The sequence below is a fragment of the Dama dama genome, chromosome 14 (assembly GCF_033118175.1).
Source record: "Dama dama isolate Ldn47 chromosome 14, ASM3311817v1, whole genome shotgun sequence".
NCBI lineage: Eukaryota > Metazoa > Chordata > Mammalia > Artiodactyla > Cervidae > Dama > Dama dama.
This window is the reverse complement of record NC_083694.1, coordinates 61,599,424-61,616,740: the sequence shown is the minus strand read 5'-3', so window position 1 is coordinate 61,616,740 and position 17,317 is coordinate 61,599,424. Positions and strand designations below refer to the sequence as shown.

The following is a 17,317-nucleotide window of genomic DNA, read 5'->3' as shown; positions in this document are numbered from 1 at the left end:
TTTTTCTTATTGTACCTATTTGTAAACTTTGGATACTAGGCCTTTAACAATTATCTGTGTTTCCAATATTTTCACCATGTCTCAGGCTTACCTTTAATATTTGTTTATGGTGAGTTTATTAAAAAGAAGTTTTAGAGTTAATGTTAGTATAGTCAGATTTGTCACTATATTCCTATACTGTGTTTCTTTTCAATTTTATGTCTAACCCTACACTTCCTTCTAGAAGTATTACATTTTTGCAAAACATGACACCGTAAAACTCCTAGGAGAGAATGTAGGCAAAACATTCTTTGACATAAATCATAACAATGTTTTCTTAGGTCAGTCTCCCAAGGCAATAGAAATAAAAGCAAAAATAAACAAGTGGGACCTAATCAAACTTACAAGCTTTTATACAGCAAAGGAAACCACAGACAAAATGGAAAGATAACATACAGGTTGGGAGAAAATATTTGCAAATGAAGCAATTGACAAGGACTTAATTTCCGAAATATAGAAAAGCTCATACAACTCAACAGCAACAAAAAAACAAATAACCCAACTGAAAAAAGGGTTGAAGACCTAAACAGACATTTCTCCAAAGAAAACATACAGATGGCCAACAGACACATGCTAATATGTAGCAAATTACAATATTGCTAATTATTACAGAAATGCAAATCCAAACAACAATGAGGTAGCACTTCACTCTAGTCAGAATGGCCATGATTAAGAAGCCTACAAATGAGACAGGGCGCTCAGGGCTGGTGCACTGGGATGACCCTGAGGGATGGGATGGGGAGGGAGGTGGGGGATGAGGGACACATGTACACCCATGGCTGATTCATGTCAATGTATGGCAAAACCACTACAATACTGTAATTAGCCTCCAATTAAAATTAACTAATTAATTAAAAATAAATAAACAAACTGTTTTACTTAAACAAACAAATAAGCAAGAAGCCTACAAATAACAAATGCTGAAGAAGGTGTGGAGAAAAGGGAACCCTCCTACACTGTTAGTAGGAAGATAAATTGGTACAGCCACTATGGAAAACCAGGTGAAGTTTCCTCAAAAAACTAAAAATAGAGCTGCCATATGGTCTAGCAATCCCATCTCTGGGGGTATATACAGACAAAAAAAATAAAATTCAAAAATATGCATTCACCCCTATGTTCACACAAGCATTATTCACAATAGCCAAGACATGGAAATAGTCTAAATACCCATCAACAGATGAATGAATAAAGAAGATGTGATACATATAAACAATGGGATACTACATAGCCATGAAAAACCCCAAAACAATGTCATTTGCAGCAACATAGATGGACCTAGAGATTATCATACTAAGTTCAAGTCAGAAAGACAAATACCATATAATATCACTCATATGTGGAATCTAAAATATGACACAAATGAACTTTTATGAAATAAAAACAAACTCACATAGAGAACAGACTTGGGGTAGCCAAGGGGGAAGGGAGGTGGAAGAGGGACAGAGTATGAGTTTGGAGTTTGCAGATGCAAACCATTGTACGCAGAATAGACAAACAAGTTTCTGTTACATAGCACAGGGGACTATATTCAATATTCTGTGATAAATCATAATTTGGAAAAGAAAAAAAAATAAAAGAATATATATAATAAAGTTTTAGTGTTAATATAAATACTAAAGTGTCATGTCCGACTCTTTGAGACCCCATGGACTGTAGCCTGCCAGGCTCATCTGTCCATGGGATTTCCCAGGCAAGAATACTGGGGTGGGTTGCCATTTCCTTCTCCAGATATATTTTTTTTTTTTTTTTTTAATTTTTATTATTATTATTATTTTTTTCCAGTGGGTTTTGTCATACATTGATATGAATCAGCCATGGATTTACATGTATTCCCAATCCCAATCCCCCCTCCCACCTCCCTCTCCACCCGATTCCTCTTATATTTATATAACTAAATTACTTTGCTGTACAGCAGAAATTAACAGAAAATTGTAAATTAACTATATTTCAATTTAAAAAGAAAATGTGGTATTTACTGTCAAGAATATGTAGACAATCAGTAAGAATCAAGCCAGGTGCTAGCTTAGAACCATCTATGAAACTTCAAGGAACTAATCCTAAAAAAATAATTCCAAATTTATGCAAAGATCAAGCTATACTGATTAATACTGTAGTAGCTGATCAAGCTACTACACCACAGTATTTTTATAAATGTTGTAATGAAAATGTTCAAAACAAAGAGTGCTTGTATAAATTATGGTTCTTTCTCAAAAAGAAAGGATTAAGTTTTTGATTTTATGCAGAGCTTTATCATGCACTTGGAACTGATTCTTTGGTGTCTGATATGTTTTTATTCTTCTCCATATGGATAACCAATTTCCCAGCCTTCTCCTGCTTTGTCCATGGGATTTCCCAGGCAAGAATACTGGAGTGGGTTGCCAATTCCTCCTCCAGGGGCTCTCCTGGATCCAGGGATCAAACTTGTGTCTTCCGCATCTCCTGCATCGGCAGGTGGATTCTTTACCACTGAGTCACCAGGGAAGCCCCCTCTTTATTTTACCAAAGAATAAATTAACACATAGTCAAGGTTCGTGATTTATGTAACTTCCTATTCAATGTCCATTAAACCCCTTGACCTTTCCTATCCAAAACCCCTTCTTTCACTCCCACCCTCATCTCTGCCCACAAGCTCTTGCCCCTGTGCCCTTCCAGATCAGATGACTGGAAGGTCAATCAAGAGGTCACAGTGAAGTCCTGGTCCACTGAATGCTCCTTGGCCCTCAGGGGCCCTGGCACTGAGCAAGTGAAAAGCAGCTGTTAAGGTAAAACAGCGTCTTCAGCCTGTGGTTTTGAGGATGTTTAGCAGCACTTCCATTTCATTTGGAAAAACTAATAGCGATATGGGAGTGGAGACTGACACAACAGAGATCTCTCTCCTACCTCTGGAGGTGCTTGCCAAATGACAGAGCATGCATATTTTCCAGGAAATGCAAGACGGAAGCTGTCCATGCAGGCGATACTGAGGGCAAGTTTGCAGGAGCAGATTACGTGGAAAGTAATTAAATAAGAAAACATTGGTGAGAAGTTGTCAAGGGAGCCAAAGAGTGAAGCATGTTCTAAAAATATTCTCTTCAACCCAGGCTTGTGGTTGGACAGACTCTCTCACCAGCAGCTTCTGGTATCAATCTTGATTTGGCCATCAATGTCCTTGGTGACTTTGAACGTCACTCTTTGCAGCCGGGGGGGGGGGGGGTGTCTCTGCTCCATTCTGCATGAGACGAGGCGCACAGGCACTTTTACTAAGAGAAGAGAATCAGTGTGATCTGGAAGAAATGGCGCAAACCTACTAGAGGACTCTCACCCTCCTAGGGGTTTGGGAACACCTGCACTTCCTGAAGGCTGGACATAAGGAGGTGAGGAGGGCAGTGAAGAAGAGTCACAAAATAAACCAAGTGTACTCTGGATTCATCCAGGGAAAGTATGTATGCCTGAAAGCTTCATCTCCTCCCTTTTTTTTCCTTTCACTGTCTTGTATTGCAAAAAAAAAAGCTTTGGCAAATCACATAATTTCCCATGGTAAATCATTCGTTTCTAAGGTAGGGTTATAGGTCTACTGGTCCTGAAATGGGGCAGCAGCTGTGAAGGCTACCAGGAGGCTCTATTAAGTCAGCACCTATGGTGATTAGAGAAAGGTGATGACTGGAGGAGGGATTAGACCGGGGCTTTCAGGTGGTCTTGCTTCTTCCTCCTCCACAGCCGCAGGAGTTGGAGAAAGTTTTCAAGCCAGCCCCGTGCCTCAGAGGAGCTGCAGTGCTGGCTGGGGGGCCTCGGGAAGGAAGCTGGCTCAGTCCTGCCCTCTGGAATGAGCCTGTTTCCAACTGGTTTTGATATTAATGAGGTAATTACTGTACGTGCTTATGCACCTGTGCCTCAGCCTCTCTGCATTTCTTCTCCAAGCAATGTGGTCCCCTCTGCCCCTACCTTCCTCTAGCAGAGGGGATTAAAAGCGGAGAGGGGAGAAAGGTTTTCCTCTCTTTAACTTTGGCTTTGACTTCTAACTTTATCTCTGGTCATGATATTTACAGTCTTATTCACCATTATAGTAGCTACTAATAGTAGCACTTCCTGAAGACCTACTCAGATATTCTTCCCACTTACCATCACTTCAAAAAGAATAACATGCCTAGGGAAAAAAAGCCTACCCAAGGAGGTAAAAGACCTGTACTCAGGAAACTATGAGACCCCAATGAAAGAAACTGAAGATGACACAAAATGATGGAGAGATATACCATGTTCTTAGATTAGAAGAACTAATATTGTCAATATTGTTAAAATGACAATTCTACCCAGGGCAATCTTCAGATGCAATATAATCCCTACCAAAAAGGAAGTTTTAAACCTTTCTTTTATGTATCCTGCTCTTCTGGATAATTTATGAGCAAATGAGACCACCTGGACCTGTGGGTTCTGCAACCAGCTGCATACACCCTAGACATTAGACACACAGACAGGGACTCCTTCTAGAGCACTAGGCACTGGGCTGACGTTCTTTGAGCTCTGCTCATAGGGGGAGCTGCAGCCACATGACAGGTTGACAGGTTGCCAGGAGCCAGAGCAGCAGCCAAAGGCAAGGTCATGAATATGATTTACTCCCTCAATCATCCAGCCAGGAATTATTCAGCATATGTTCTGTGCAAGGAGCACTGTAAAGCAAGATGCAAAGATGTGCAAGGTGGGCTTACTTCCCTCACTGGTAGTGGAGCTCATTCATACATTACACACACACACACAAATAACCATAGAATGGGATGTCTTATACGTGGCATAGACCAAGTGCTCTGGGCCTGAAGAAGAAAGGGGCAGGGGAGGCATCTGCAAAAAGGTGGGCCTTTAAGCCCTGAAAAGAGAGGATTCCAAGTTGAAAGGAGGGACACAGGCCAAAGAAAAACGACTAGAAAACAAGATTCATCTGGAAGAGAAGAAAAAACAGAATTATAAGCCGGGAGGGAGGGCTTCCATGCTGGGTTGAAGAGTCTGAGTTTAGCAGGTAGGTCACTGAAAAGTCTGGAAGATGAGAAGTCACACAATTATAGCATCTGTGCTGAGGATTTAGGGGAGATGAAAGCCATCACTTCCCTTACCCTCTATCAGAGAAGACTCTAAAAGCAACACTATTTTTTAAAGATATACTTTTAAGTCTAGGGCAAAGAGGATATAGCTATGGAAGGATTCTTGGCATGTCTGAGGCTGGACAGAAGGGGGCTTGTAGGGGAACCAATGGGTGAGGAGGAGCAGAAGCAACTGGAAGGGTGGTCCCTGTAGCAGAAGAGGAATCTGGACTTCGCAGTCCTGAGGAGGCTGACCAAGGTAGGGTAAGCAAGATTCAAGGTGAAAGGCCTGACTTCAGTCTTCTACCTCAGCTGTTTCCTGGCAGCGAGGCCTTGGGAAGGTGCTGAAACTAGTGGGTGCCTTTGCTTCCTCAGACCCCAGCAGTGGGTAGTCTTTCCTACTCCGGAAGTGGCTGAAGTCAAAGAAAGCAACATTATAAGGAGGTATAAGGGAGATATGAAAGTATCTTGACAATAACTAGGTTTTCACTACTTCTAAGAAATCAACCCCAACTAAATCTCATTGGAACTGACATTAGACTAGAAATCTGTATATTGGCATCATTGTTCAAAAGTCCCAGGTTTGCCCCAGTTTTGTGTAAGGCACGGGACGGATTCCTGGTGGTCTGGAGAATGGGTGATAAACTGACTCTCCCTCATTTCTCCCCTTACATAGCTCAAGTCTCTGCCCTGCTTACTGCCTCAGTATTTACATCTGTCAAATGGGGATAGTCATGTTTGACCTGCCTCCTAAGGGAGAAAATGAGAAACAGGTGTCACATCACCAGAAACCTAGTAAGAATGAGAATTTGTAATCATTCAATACTGACAAAGGATTTTCAGGTTAGGCCCTTTGATCCTCACAATAGGAGTGGTTTAAACTCTGTCAGATGCAAGGCACTCTTTATAGAAGAAATATTTTGTAATATCATCTTACTATCACAAATATAACTTTAACTGCAAATATAACTTCAGTACATGTAGATTTTAAAAGATAATTCTCTATAATAAAAGGAAAATTGAGTCAAGCCAGTTAATCTTACATCACTGCCATGATCTTACCAGGGCTTCCCTGATAGCTCAGCTGGTAAAGAATCCACCTGCAATGTGGGAGACCTGGGTTTGACCCCTGGGTTGGGAAGATTCCCTGGAGAAGGGAAAGGTTACCCACTCTGGTATTCTGGCCTAGAGAATTCCATGGACTGTATAGTCCATGGGGTTGCAGAGTTGGACATGACTGAGCGACTTGCACATTCATGATCTTTCCAGAATCCTCTAAAACTTTTAGTTTTTCAACTGGAGTATGATTGCTTTACAATGTTGTATTAGCTTCTGCTGGACAGCACAGTGAATCAGATACATGTATTCATATATCCCCTCTCTCTTGAACCTCCCTCCCACCCCTCCATAAAATTATTTTTAAAATTAAAGACCATTAAAATTAATGTTTAAGAATTCCCTAAATGCCACCTTTTTCTTTCCTCAGAAAATAGAAAAACATTGTTTTTTCATCACAGTACCCTTTTATAGCAAGCCAAGTCTTGCTGCATTGGTCAGTTCTACAGCAGTAACAGATAACCCCCAATGCTCAGCGGCTGGCAGTGACATTTATTGTTCCCTCACACCACTGAAGGCTGAGGGTTGGCTGCAGCTCTGTTCCAGTATGTGGCCCTGCTCCAAGCTGGAAGTCAGCTGCTGGTCTGCATCACGCGATCTTGTCCTGCTGGGATCTAGGCTGAAAGATCGTGAGGTGTGCGATTCCCACAGCGGAGGGAGAGAGCCAGAGAGCTGGTGACAATCCCCGATGCCTCTTAGCCACTGCTTGAAGGATCTGCACATAGTCACAAGGCAGTGGTCAGAGGTGTTGTGTACAATCCTCTTATAGGGAAAGTGGAAGTGTTAGCTGCTCAGTCTTGTCCCACTCTTTGTGACCCCATGGACTGTAGCCCGCCAGGCTCCTCTGCCCATGGCCTTCTCCATTGGACAGGCAAGAATACTGGAGTGGGTTGCCATTCTTTTCTTCTCCAGGTGATCTTCCCGATCCAGGGGTCAAAGATCCTGCATTGCAGGCAAATTCTGTACCGTCTGAGCCACCAGAGAAGCCCCTCTTATAGGAAAGGGGAGGTGGATAATTGCCAACAAGGCAATCTACCATAACTGGTCAGACCCATTATGGTCCTCCAGGCAGTCCTACCAGCAGGCTGGAGGCAGCACATAGAAAGTTTATTCTCCATCTTTCTTGAAACCAAGTTTCACAGGTGCAAGCCCTCAAGGAAGTGGTAGGAACCTTGGCAAAACAAAGAAGCCATCCCTCACTTAAGGAGCAGCCACTACAGACCGCAGGAAGTGTTGTGATGACCAAATGAAAGCCCAAGTCCTCTGATTTCTCAAGAGAAGTCAGAAAATTGCATATTTTTTTTTTTTAATTAGTTGGAGGCTAATCACTTCACATCATTTCAGTGGGTTTTGTCATACATTGACATGAATCAGCCATGGAAAATTGCATATTTATGTAAACCTCCTACTTTGAAAAATGTTGACAACTATCTTCATTTAAAAAAAAAAACCACCACTACCCTGCAGACCAAACAAAGTATCCCAAATCCAAATTTGAATTTTAACTTAAAAGTTTTTATCTTTTACTTTAGGAAAATTTGAGAGATATGGCAAATGGGGTAGAGATATTGCTGTCCCAGTTAGGAAGGAACAGATTTTTTTTTTTCCCTATTGTGTTTCAATAACTCAGAGGGTCAGTGCTCACCTAGCCCAGAGTCACTTAGGCTCCATTAAATGACTCAGGACTCAGGTCATGGTCTCAATCATGGCCTTCAGTTTTCCTGTCCTGGACTTGGCTCTGGGCACTCTGCCTTCTCCCCAGAGATGCCTTTCAGGCTGACTGACTTAAAAATTAGAGCTCAGATGGCAAAAGAAGAGGGCAATAATAGGACAAGAGATTCCACTCATTTGCCTCTTTAAATTTTCATACAGAATGCGATTTGTTAACAAGGGGGAGGTCCCGAGGTAGGGAGGGTATCAATAATTCAATAGAGGCTGTCAAGCTGCAAATAGCCCCTTGGTGCCCAGCTGAGGCTCCTGGTTTTGACATCAGCTACTGTTTCAAGCTCTAAGAGGAAGGGTCAGATTTCCATCATCCAGCCCGTTTCAGTCCTGGCTTTCCTTAGCTCCCAGTTCCTAACATTACTGGAGACAATGGTACTTGAGGCTGTGCCCATGTTCAGAGCCTGAAGCTGACTGTCTATAAGGCTAAGCTGATCACAGGTGAAACATGAAATTTCCCTGAGAACAGTGGTGAATGCAGGAGCTCCTCTCTTGGTAGGAGCTTTAGTGTTAATATTACCTCCAGCTCAGATGCATTTAGTGCCCAAGATTTAATAAAGCCACACCCCATCCCCAAAACAAATATCACTCTTCCCTGTTTGCAAAATCTCACATCTCTCCTTCAAAAACAAGCTTCATATTTACCTGGACCTGGTCACTGACTCTCCTGGATTATGGCATCCATTGGCTTGGGTGAGGGAAAAAAACAGGATCCAGCCTAAGATACTGGAACATCTAGGCCTAGAATCATGTGACTCTATACAGCAAGATATATGACTTGGGCAAGCTTCTGAAGTCTTTGAGCCTCTGTTTTCTTATCTTTAAAATAAGGATGAAAATACCCACCTCACTTAAGAATCCATTAAGACAGCACATGTAAATTTATTGTGACTATTTTTACAAGTTTCTGAATGGATTTGCAGTTGGCTCCCTCGCCACCCTCTATGTGTTGCCATTTATTAGGACCAGATGTCTCATGGGTGAAACTGGACATGTTTATGCCAAAGCACCAATGACTCAGCTTCTGTTTTTAACCATGAGAAATAGAAATAGATGAAATTAATATCAGCCAAATGGTACTAGAGGCTGCCCCAGGCCTCTGTCCTAGAAAAATGGGTGATAACCAAACTCACAGTGTCGGCAAACTCAGCTTTCTTTGAAAGGCCCATCAAACGTCAGCCCCGAAGGGCAGTTGGCAGCTTCAAGATGGCATTCATTTCCCATCACCGTTGCCAGGCAGACACAGAGGCTTGGATGCTGCAGAGCCTCTTCACATAGAGGGACAAGCCCAATAATGTGGAGAGAGCAGGAGAGGGGGCAAGTGTTAACCCAGTGGGTTCTGCTTAATGCATATACTGACTGAGATGGATTTCATAAAACATTAGCAGTCAATGCTATTAGCCAGCAGTAGGCCGGGAAATGCTGTTCAATATTTTTTTTTTCCATTTCTGAGGGAAACAGAGAGCTGGGAGAATAATTCTGTGTGCTAAGGGAAGCTTTACTCCCAGCAAAAGATGTGTCCTGTCCCGCATGTTGTCTGATCACTTACTTGGGAAGAGGAAACAGAAGCAGAGCTGGGGATGAGGGTGGAGCAGAGGGAAGCTCTTGTCCCTCAAAACAAGGTAAACATTAGTTTATAGGCTTAAAGCTTTGCTCTTCTACTGTAATTGCCTTTGACAAGTTTATTGCTGAAGTGTAAAGTCTGTATATCACTTTGAGAAGTGATATCATGTAGAATAAAGGAATGGGAAAATATCAGATAATTTTTTCCTCCCCTATTCACACCTTCATGGCTCCCTGAAGGCCAACCCTTATCCACGGGTCCAGGATTTCTAGGTAGTAAATGGCAGAGAGGTGAGTGGGTGCCAATAGCAGGCCTAAGAATGGTAGAAATCTCAGGAAAGACAGATAAAAGCCCTATTCTTTCCTGACCCATCCATAAGAAGATAACCAACAAAGAATAAGAGGGGAGGGCAGACAGGCTGAGCTTGTATTATACATTCATGGTCACATGAAGACAATCAATATATGAATAAAAAATATGCGTGGTCCGAATATATAATGACTTTGTACTTTAAATATGGTGACTTTTGTTTCTTGCTATAGACTCTACTCTGTTCAGAAATATATCTATTGCCTACAGTTCCATTATTATAGTTAAAGTGAAGTTGCTCAGTCATGTCTGACTCTTTGCGACCCGATAGACTGTAGCCCACCAGGCTCCTCTGTCCATAGAATTTTCCAGGCAAGAGTACTAGAGTGGGTTGCCATTTCCTTCTCCAGAGGATCTTCCCAACCCAGGGATTGAACCTGGGTCTCCTGCATTGCAGGCAGTTGCTTTACCATCTGAGCCACCAAGGAAGGCCAATGTGGAGACCCAGGTTCAATCCCTGGGTTGGGAAGATCCCCTGGAGAAGAGACAGGCTACCCACTCCAGTATTCTGGCCTGGAGAATTCCATGGACTATATAGAGTCCATGGAGTCGCAAAGAGTCGGACACAACTGAGCTACTTTCAATCCATTATTAAGCTGTTGTCTTTTGTCATTTTTTTGTTTGTCTACAAAGAGCTTCAACTTGGAAAAACACTATATATTATTCTTGACCCATAACCAGTATGCGTGGTGGGAAAGGTGGACCCAGATCTCTCAGTCTGCCCAGCATGCATATCCTCCGTCACCACCTCCTTTTCACCCTTGCCATCTCCTTCCAAGGCTGGAACGATGGCCTCCTTCCTCGTTGGCCTCCCTGCCTCTGCTCACTTTCCCTTTAAGCCCCGTCTCCACTGAACAACCAAAATGGTCTCTATTAAAGCCTGGTCCACTAGAGACTCAGTGTCACAGTGAGTGAAGTAAGCGAGCAGAGAAGGAGAAATAGCATATGACATCCCTTATATGTGGAATCTAAAAAGAAATGATTCAAATGAACTTATAACACAGAAAGAGACTCACAGACTTAAACAAACTTACGGTTGGCTCGGGGGAAGGGATAGTTAGGGGGTTTGGGAAGGTCATGTACACACTGCTATATTCAAAAGGGATAACTGACAGGGACCTACGGTATAGCATATGGAACTCTGCTCCATGTTATGTGGCAGGCTGGATGGGAAGGGGGTGCAGGGAGAACAGATCCATGTGTATGTGTGGCTGAGTCCCTTTGCTGTTCACTTGAAACGACCACAACATTAATCGACTATACCCCAATACAAAATAAAAAATTTGAAGTTTAAAAAAACAAAATAATTAAAGGCTGGTCCACACCATACTCCCCTGCTTCACACTTCAAAGGCCTCCTAGTATCCTCAGGCAGAAAGAAGGCTAAACTGAACAACATTGGCAGCAGCAGTCTCTGCTTACCTCTCCAGACTCACAACTCATCACCATCCTCACCCTTAATCTGTGAACTGTTTGTATGTCCTCACTCACCCCCAAGCCTCTGTACCTGCAGCTTTGTCTGCCCAGCATCTTCCCCTACCTCACCTGGACCAGCCCTACAAAACCTCCTGGTCTGGATTTGGGCTCCTCCCACAGATTGCCAAGGGATTCTGCACCAATCTCGGTTACGGGCCATGTTATTCTCTGTCGTTATTGTGATGGTTGTTTTATCATCCATTTCTCCCATTAGACTGTATATTCTTGAATAATGCATTTACTTGGGCTTCCCTGGTGGCTCAGTCGGTAAAGAATCCACCTGCAATGTGGGAGACCTTGGTTTGATCCCTGGGTTGGGAAGATCCCCTGGAGGAGGGCATGGCAACCCACTCCAGTATTCTTGCCTGGAGAATCCCCGTGGACAGAAAAGCCTCGTGGTCTACAGTCTATGGGGTCGCAAAGAGTCAGACATGACTAAGTGACTAAGAACAGCACACAGCTCTAGCATTTAGGCAGAGTATAGCATAAGGCGAAAAAGTGAAAATGTTAGTCTCTCAGTTGTGTCCGACTCTTTGTGACCCCATGGACTGTAGCCTGCCAGGCTCCTCTATCCATGGAATCATCCAGGCAAGAACACTGGAGTGAAGAGTCATTCCCTTCTCCAGGGCATCTTCCCAACCCAGTGATCAAACCCGAGTCTCCTGCATTGCAAGTTGATTCTTCACTGTCTGAGCCAGCAGGGAAGCCCATGGTATAAAGTGGTTCACAGTAAATAATGTTTGAATGAACACATTTGTTATTTTAATAAGAAAATTAATGCTCCAAAGCAGTGATGGACTGACTCAAGGTCACTCAAGATATTTATTACTTGGGTCAGACAGGTATTTGGTAATTTTTCTGGTTAAGTTAGCAAACTCTTTTTCCTAAACAAGACATAAAACCCATAGTCATGAAGGAAGTGTTTGTCTACAGGACCAGATACCATTTTTGGAGTTAATATAGATGTGAAAAATCGAGAGAAAATATTACAACATAGATAACAGGCAAAGGATTAAAAGCCATAATATCTAAAAAATGCACATATGAGTCAATAAGGAAAAAATATCATCAACCTTGTTTAAAAATAGGAAAGATAAATACTCTGTCAAGAGGGAAGCAAGCACATAAAAGGAATGTCAATCTCAACAACAAAATAATAAATTTTCACTCAATTAAACTACTAAAAATACAAAAGGTTGATAAAATTTAGTGATGGTAAAGGTATTAGGAAATGAGGTTTCTCTTACACTGGTGATAGAATTGTCCATTGAAAATGCTATTCTGGGTGAAAGCCATTTTTATTATTCATCAAATTTTAAATATGTATTCCTAGGGCCCAGGAAAAGTAGAATAATTACATAATTCCACATGGTTAATTAATGTGTCCATTTGACTGGGTCATGAGGTACCCAGGTATGTGATCTAACATTTTTCTAGGTGTCTCTCTAAGGGTGTTTTTGGATGCAATTAATGTTTGAATAACTAGACTGCGTAAAGCAGGTTGCCCTTCCTGACATGGGTGGACCTCATCTAATCAGCTGAAGGCTTGAATAAAATAAAAAGGCTAGCACTCCCTTTGCTAAGAGAGAATTCTTCTTGCCTGATGGCCTTCTAACTGGCGTTTTGATTTTTTCCTACCTCTGGACTCAACCTGAAACATCAGGTCTTCTTGAGACTCGAGCCTCTAGGCCTTCAGGTTAGAACTAAACCAATGGCTTCCCTGGGCCTCTGACTGTGACTCAGCCCGAACGCTTTAGGACTTGTCAGCCTTCATGATCACATGAACTGATTTCCTAAAGTAAATCTCTCTCTCTCTCTCTAACATATATGTCCTATTGGTTCTGTTTCTCTGGAGGATACTCATACATCCTACAAAAATGTGCGGCCATCAGAAACAAGAAGACAGAGCTTTGAGGACCAATGTAGAATACTCACGGCGTAGTTACGTGAAATCGGGAAATTTATGCACACTGCGCTAAGTGGCTTCAGTCATGTCCAGCTCTTTGCAATCCTATGGACTGTAGCCCACCAGGCTCCTCTGTCCGTGGGATTCTCCAGGCAAGAATACTGGAGTGGGTTGCCATGCCCTCCTCCTGACCGAGGGATCAAACCCATGTCTCATGTCTCCTGCATTAGCAGGTGGGTTCTTTACTACTAGTGTAGCGCCACTTGGGAAGCCCTAGGGAAATTTATAGTATGATCTAATTTCTATAGAAATCAAAAAGGACACATAAATATATAAATACACAGGTGTCTCTGTATAAATGTATAGAAAAGGGACTGAAGTCTGCATATTGGACTCCTAATAATGATTATCTCTGAGACTGAAAGTGGGATGGGGGCCTGGTGGTGAAAGGGGCTTTCACGTATATTTATTTCAATTGTTTGAATCTCTTACAATAAGAAAGTATATATGAATTATTTGTGCTATTTTTTAAAAACCCACTGTATACAGGACATTTTTTCTAACTTTAAGAAACTGACTCAAGAGCTTAAAAGTTGCAATACCAATGTGTGTATTTATAAGGAAGAAGATTTCTTTCTAGTGACTGGAATATCAGTATGTGCTATGAAGAGGATATTTTCCTAATTGAAAAAAAAATAAGTAATAAACCAAATTAGTGAACAAAGACATGGTAAGCATGAAATCAGAGCACAGAAAGTCAGATGTCCTTGAGGAATGTTTTATCTTAGCTGAGGTTTTTTTTTTTTTTTCTTAGCTGAGGTTTTAACTCCAGTGAATTATCCAATTGACCCTAACACTTGGGGTCAGACACAGCCTCTCTTTCTGATAATAGCTGTCTCTCTCTGTGTTCTGAAGAGTCACTTGAGAATTACTAGCAAACTCTCACTCTCTACCATCATTTTGAGAAACCACATTAAATCTACCTTTCCCATTTGCACAAAGCACTGAACAATGTCCATTCTCTCTTTTTTAAGATTCTGAGACTATCTTTCATCTCTTTTGGTATTTTCAGTTTCCTGGCAAGGACAGAGGTCTTTTGCAGTCCCTTGGAAACATAGAATAGCACAGGAAACCTCAGGGGTATTTCCTGCTACAACTGAGTCTATTCATGGCAAAGTTCTTTCTTTGCCTTCCCAATCTTATCCCTGGGTCTATGATTTCAACTTACTTTGGGGAACTGAATTCCTATTAACTATACTGAATTATCTTCCTGGCTGTCTGGCCTTGGGTCATGCCATTATTCTTTGCCATGTTTGTTTGTTTGTTTGTTTAAGATAAGGAAGTCAGGCAGTAACACAGAAATAATACACAATTTCTGCCACTTTACATGATCATTGAGAGGTTAAAATAAGGAAATATTTCCCCATCCAACAAATGTTTGCTGAGGTCCTTTACTCTGCCCAGCTCAATACTTGGTTCTGGAGACACAAAAATGAATAAGACAGTCCCTGCCTTCACGGCACTCACAGTCTTATGGGAAAGTGATATAAACAGCGATAATACAGAATAACAAATGCTGACATAGTGCTTTGCATTACACCTGGAGGGAGTAGGGTTAAGAAGGATTTGGGGAGATTCTATAACTCTTAAGCACAATCTTGAAGAAAGAGTAGAAAAAGGCAAAGAAAGCTTTCAAGACCGAAGGAACAGCATGTGAAAAGAAAGCGATGCAGGGAGACGACCGCAAGAGGAAGGTTGAGCATAGAGTGTAATAGATTAAAGAGAGCCTTTAATTCTCTGATACTCCCCGCAAGAATCTGGGTGGGCTCTCCTGCTTGAAAGTGAAAGTCTCTCAGTAGTGTCTGATTCTTTGCAACCCCATGGACTATACAGACCATGGAATTCTCCAGGCCAGAATACTGGAGTGGGTAGCCTTTCCCTTCTCCAGGGGATCTTCCCAACCCAGGGATAGAACATAGATCTTCCACATTGCAGACAGATTCTTTACCAGCTGAGCCACAACAGAAGCCCAAGAATATTGGAGTGGGTAGCCTATCCCTTCTCCAGCTGATCTTTTCAACCCAGGAATTGAACTGGGATCTCCTGCATTGCAGACAGATTCTTTACCAACTGAGCCTTGAGGGAAGCCTGGCTCGACCAGTATATAATACAGCAGAGACCTGGACTTAAGAGACTTAAGAGTAGTAGTATTCTACTACTTATCCTTTGGAACTCAGTCACCAAGCTATGAGGAAGCTCAAGGAGCCTCAGGGAGAGACCCAAATGGAGAGGAACTGAGGCTCCCTGGGTGAATTCCCTACTGACAACCAGCACCATCTTGCCAGCCATATGAACAAATCATCACTAAGTCTCTAAGTTTGACATTAATAATTAACAGTGATAACTGCAACATGGAGGGACAAAGAGAAGAGAATCAGCACCAGGCTCCCAGGTCTCCAGGCTCAGGTAACATGATGGAGATCCCTTTCCCAAGAAAAGATTTAGGGGTAGAACACCAAGATAAGACTTAGAGGTAGAACAGGTTGGAGCATGGAGGGAGCAAGCGGAGCATTGTAGTTGTTGTTGCTATTTGGTCACTAAGTTCTATCCGCCTCTTTCTGACCCCGTGGACTGCAGCACGCCAGGCTTCCCTGTCCATCACTGTCTCCTGGAGTTTGTTCAAATTCACGTCCACTGAGTCAGTGATGCCATCCAACCGTCTCATCCTCTGTAGTCCCCGTCTCTTCCTGCTTTCAATCTTTCCCAGCATCACAGTATTTCGCAATAAGTCAGCTCTTCGCATCAGGTGGCCAAAGTATTGGAGCTTCAGAACTCTCAAAAGATTTCCCCAGAAGTGGAGCATTGGAGGGTGATAATAAGTTTAGTTTGAAACCTGTGGCGTTTGAGTGGCAAAGGGCTACCTGGTAGAGATAGATAATATAGTTGGATATATAGATCTGAAAAGAGAGAAGGAGAGATCAAGACGGTATGAATGATTATTCATGGAGGGCGAATGCATGATTGTGGATGCAAACACCTATGGGGAATATACACAGTAAGAAGAGAAGAGGGTTCAAGGGGAACAATCACAGTGAAGGGTTAGCAGAAAAAGTCTATGAAGAAGAATCCAAAGAAGTGAGAGCAGGGAAGGGGGCAGACAGTTTACTCGGTGCTTCTGATCACAAAGGAGAGGCTGAACTCAGAGCTTCACACTGAACCTGATTCAAGGTCAGGCAAGCGTCCTCAATAAAGAAGCCATGGCTCCCTGCTCTACTGCATATGGGGAAATCAGCTCAAGCTGAAACTGGGGGCATGACAACCAGCCAACCAACCTTGTGAAGCCTTTCCCTCTGGGGCTACTATATGTCCAGAAGCGCAGTAAGTCAGCTTGACTGTGCTTTGGAAAAAACCCCAAGAAACGAAGAAGTGCATTGGTGTTCTATTACTGCACTAAACATGAAAACAGGTCTCTTTTCCTTTTCATGTGAAGCTTTTCTTCCCTAAACTGCACACCTAGACAGATGGGGGAGCAATGGTTTATTGATGCAGTGGAGCAGTGACTAGGAGAATGGATGAATATTTCATGGGCACCAGTAACAGTTAATAAATCATGAGGCACTGCAGACAAGTGGGTCGCTCCTTCCACCCTGGACATCGGTTTCCTGAGCTCGAGACGAGTGGAACCTCCTTTTCTGGCATCTCCAATCCGTCCTGAGTGCTAGGGGATTTCTGTGGTTGATTTCTCAATTCAATATATGCAGAGGAAAGCTAGTGTTTCTGTTTTTAGCTACTGCCAACTAGATGAGGCTCTAAGGTAAGGAAATTCAGAGGAAATTAACCAAGAAATCAAAAGCTTTGGCTTCTGGTCCCAACTCTGCTGATGGCTAGCTGTGTGGACAATGTACTTAATCTCTTGAATAATACTGGGTTGACCAAAAAAGTTCATTCAGGTTTTCTTTGGTTAAAAACCCAAATGAACTATTTGGCCAATCCATAGTTTCCTACCTGAAATCAAAGAGATGGATGGATTGGTAACCTTGAAGCTTCTTATCAGTCCTATGATTTTCTGAATCAATGA

General features: G+C 42.4%; 1 non-coding gene across 1 annotated transcript; it reads right to left on the bottom strand.

Annotated features, from left to right (window-relative positions):
• Positions 1-10,214: 10,214 nt before the first annotated feature.
• On the bottom strand, positions 10,215-10,286 carry TRNAC-GCA (transfer RNA cysteine (anticodon GCA)). Its single transcript has one exon. It is a non-coding gene; the product is annotated as a tRNA-Cys (tRNA).
• Positions 10,287-17,317: the final 7,031 nt, after the last annotated feature.